A 4715-nucleotide genomic window follows, 5' to 3' on the forward strand; every position below is an offset into this window, starting at 1 on the left:
GAACAGCCAGTCCATTACAGTGTGTTTAATATAAAAGCACGAGAGGAGGGGTGTGTGTGTGTGTGTGTGTGTGTGTGTGTGTGTGTGTGTGTGTGTGTGTGTAGATTTATTAGCATGCCATTTGCATCTCTGTTCAGATGGGTTGAACACATGTTCCTCTATCATCCTTTTTCTTCTTCTGTCATCTTCCATCTTCTTCTGAAATCATCTCTCAATCCATGCTTTGTCTCTGATGATGTCATAACGTTATTTAGTATCACATCATAGTTATAATATGATGTCAGTCACAGTTGAGGTGATTTGTTTCCCTTTGAAGATGTCTACCGAGCTCACCTCTGACCTCTGACCCCATCCAGTTCCCCATACATTAGCAAGGAGATGCCAAAATACTCTTTCCAGTGGGCTTTAGTTTGATTAAAAATTAAAAGTTCCTCACTGAGGAGGAAGAGCAGGTTAAGCCTAAACTCCAGGTCAGGATGTAGCGCTGCAGTGGCTCGATGTACAAACTTCTAAAGAGCTGTACCAGCCTTGGACAGCGCCCATCAGGCTGATCCTCACCTCCTGAAGGGATAGTTTAGCTGTAGGATTTAGGTTTAAGATTACGATCAGAATTGCAGTGGAGTTTAAAGGTACATATGGTATAAAGGTAGACGTCCATGTGTAGTTTGATTCTAAAGCAGGTCTAGGTTCTATATTAATACTGTGAAAGTATCAAAGTGCTCAGTCCACAGAGAAATGCACACAGCCTGTATTCAGAAACTGAGCCTTAAAACCAGCTGTCAGGACTTCTGGAACTTTGTGATGTCACAACAAAGCATTCACTGCCCTCAGCCATGCTCCAAGCCCTGCCCACCTGGACCTACCATCCAACCTTGGAGGATTTGGTTTATCTGAGTTTACCTAAAATCTGCTATATTTTTTTGATCACTCAGAAAACATTCAGTCGATGATGGTTGATTAGATCAGAGCCTCCTCTCTTCTGAGTGGCTCACCAACCTGTTGTTACTAGAGCTCCAGAGAGAAGCCTGAGAGAGGAGGCGTAAAACTAAATTGAGATGGTTTTTGTTCTTAAAATCACAAATATATCTTCCTGTGGATCAACACTTCAAATAAAATACAGGAGGAGAAGAGGAAAAGATGGAGCTTCAGGATTAGGGTTTAGGACAAACATTAAATTATGACTATCCTTTAAGATTAAAGATCACAATATGGTTTAAATGAGAACAGGTTAAATGATTAGGATTAAATGAGTGTGAAATACGATTCTCGTCACATCCAGTGTTGCTGAATTCTCATTTGAAAATCTGCAAAAATCTGTAACATTCATATTTGCAAATAGCAGTTTTCTTTTCCTCTGCTGTATTTCTTGGCACATTACTACTTCCTACTGTGGATCAGTACAACATGAAGTCATTGGCAGGAACATATACAGTATATGGCACTTTCAACTGTTTATTCATGTGTGTCCTCATGCAAGTAAAACAAAACAACTGAGATCCCCTCATAAAACCATTGTCTCAAGTAATAAACCATTACAACTGCACAGTGTACCTTTAAGGAGGGGAATTCCAGTCTTTGTCAACCTACATGTATTCTTATATTTTCAAATACTGGAAGCCTTCTGCAGACCTTGGTTAAGGTGAGCCTTAGTGTTCCCTTAACTCCCCCTTTAGTAGAGCAGGTCACCAGCAATAGATGTCACTAAACTGAGTTTATTGTAGAAAGTGCCAACTTGTTCACAGGTCATACATAAACCAACAAAAATAATAATACTATTGATGGAAAAATGCTGGAATGTCAGCTTTGGTTTTGTTAACAGGTTCAGTATTGCCATAGTGACTGTGACAAGGCAGGTTGGTCCATGGATTTAGACTCTGACTCTACCATCTGCTGCCTCAGCATAAATCCAGATCCATCAGACCAGGTCTTCAGCTGTCCAGTGTTGGTGAGTCTGTGTCCACTGCAGCCTCAGGTTTCTGGTCGTGGTGACAGGAAGTGGAATCTGACGTGGTCTCTGTTATTGTAGTCCATCCACCTGATGGTGTTGTTCACTCTGAAGCTTTTCTGCTTAGCACAGTTGTAAAGAGTGGTTAACTGAGTGACTTTAGCCTTTGGGGGGGTCAACTTTTTCTCCAAGGTGAAACCCAGTGCAGTGCAGGTGCTTCAGTGAACTGATCCTTAAAGTATCTTGCTTGTTTAACTAAAGCTGACAAATAAATGTAGTGAAGCAGAAGGTATAATATTTCCCTCTGAAATGTAGTGCAGTGGAAGTATGATGTTGCATGAAGGGAAATATAAGTACCTGAAAATTGTACAGAAGTACTTAATTAATGTACTTAATTACTTTCCTCCACTGCTAATGCATCTACTTAGCCTTCAGCACACATGGATTTTAATATTGTTCAATTATTATATTGGTAATGAAATGACAAACCAACATTGTAAACAAAGAGCAGCACTATCTGCTAACTAACATTAGTTAGCTTAACTGTAATTTAAGGTTAAAGTTAGAAACTAGCTAACATTAGTGTTCATCCATAGATATTTTTCACAATTCATTCAATCTGAAGGTAAGAAAGGAAAGTGTATTAAATAGTTAGCTACTGCTACTACATGTACCTACAGTGTCTGTGTGACACTTGGGTGCAGAGACTTAAGGGAGCCACTGATGGAGTGAGGCAGGCTAACTAACATCAAGGTTAAGAAATATATAGCCACTTTATGGGTGTCTCAAATTACTGAAAAAAATTGATTCTTCCAGGCATGAATGTGGCAAATATATTGTAATATATAATATACATATATATATATATATATAAAACAGGAGGCTACAAGAGGCTGCCCTCCTCCTCCTCCAGCTCTGACTTTCCTTTTCTCCGTCTTTATTCTCTTCTCTTCCAAAATCTTTTGTCCCATCAGTCCTCTCATCTTCCGTGATGAAGACCTCTCATGCCAGGCCAGAGACTCCTTCATCCCTCTCCCATCCACCCACCTCTTCAATAATAAATAGATGCTTCCATTATGAGCTGCCAGGAGTTCTGAGTCACAGTCAGTCCTGCTGTGGGAAACGAGGGATGGCCTATGGATGGCCTAGGACATTTCCACGTCTAGCAGACTGGCTTATTCATGTGGTTATTTCAAGAAGATTAGTGTTGTACATTTCTCAGTCTGCAGTGCGTCTAGCATGAGTAATCGTGTATTTGATTTTTGCTCAGTTCAGATTCATTTTGTTGAAGGTTTTTGGAAGTGATGTAAGCGTGAGAACATCAGTGATGCTGGTGAATGTGGCGTCTAAGAAAAGACCAGGCAGCTCTAACTGAAAGGTTAAATGTGGCCAAAGCAAACTGTAGCACAGACACGGACAGGTGTTTAAAGATACTGTACAAGAACTAAATGCAGCTGCAGTGTCTCCTCCATGTCAGTACAGCTGTTCAGTAGAGCTGGCCATCAGCTGAGGTTTTAACCTAGGCCATTCTGAGCCTGTTAACCTTAGTGTTAACACTTTCTATTTGTGGGTCTGTCACACAGGCGCTAAGACTTTAACCACAGTCCTGTTAAAGCATTAAATGCACAGTTTCTGCAGCACAGTACAGTACATGTGGTTTCAGTTAGTGTTTACTGCAGGTGTCTTTTTGGGAGCACAGGTTGTAGTGACATAAATATCTCAGTAAGGTTCAGCTGTCTGATCAGGTAGAGTCAAACCCATGACAATTTAGAGATTTTAACTTTAGCAGTGCTGGTCACAATCAGGCCTTCAACCTCAAAGCACTTTTTCAAAAGACGTATAGAGTTCTGTACAGAAAAAAAGAAGAGAGAGGGAATGATGAAGCCGGAAAAGACAATATATGAAAAACACAAACTGTAAAGTTATGAAATCAAGAAAGCAAATCAGTTTTCAGATGATTTTCAAGAGACGTTCTATCTGAAAGTCAAGACAACAACAGCGATTTAGTTTTCAGCCTTATTACAGCCAGGTCTCTGCAGAGGGTTCCCTACAGTGTGAGTCTCAAAGACACATGTTCAACACACAGTAGATTTAGTGAAGATAAATTTTGGGAAAAGGCCACAAGACGGACGGCTTTGCTGAGTAGCTGTGAGGTATTCAGTCCAACATGTTCTTAAAATCAAGCAAAAGCTGCTGATCTACAGTCAGTCTACTGTATGTGTACTCAGTTTTATTTATATAGTGCCAAATCCCAATATACATTATCTCAAGGCTCTTTAGAGTCAGGTTGAAACCTTAAAATATTACAGACAGAAACCCAACAGTTCCACCATGAGCTGTTGTGTTTAAGCACTGTCTAACTGGTTGGTATAACAGTAATAATTTTAATGATACCAGCAGCAATGATAGCATCACTAATTAATAATAATAATAAAATGAATAATGATGATGAGTGATGTAGAGTCAGATCTGGAGTCTGAGAGACCTACAGAATGAGGACAGAGAGAGAGAAGTACAAAGTTAATGACATGCAGTAGAGTGATATAAATGAGAAAGAAAGAGAGAGGAAGTGCTCAGTGCATCATGGGACTCCCCCAGCAGCCTCAGCCTGTATAGCAGCACAACTAAAGGATGGTTCAGGGCTCACCTGAGCCAGCTCTAACTATAAGNAAACAATGGAGATAGTGAAGACGAAAAACTCCCATTAACAGGAAGAAACCTCCAACAGAACCAGACTCAGCGTGTGTGTGTGTGTGTGTGTGTGTGTGTG

The sequence above is a fragment of the Seriola dumerili genome, unplaced genomic scaffold, assembly GCF_002260705.1.
Source record: "Seriola dumerili isolate Sdu_G_001 unplaced genomic scaffold, Sdu_1.0 BDQW01000149.1, whole genome shotgun sequence".
NCBI classification, from domain to species: domain Eukaryota; kingdom Metazoa; phylum Chordata; class Actinopteri; order Carangiformes; family Carangidae; genus Seriola; species Seriola dumerili.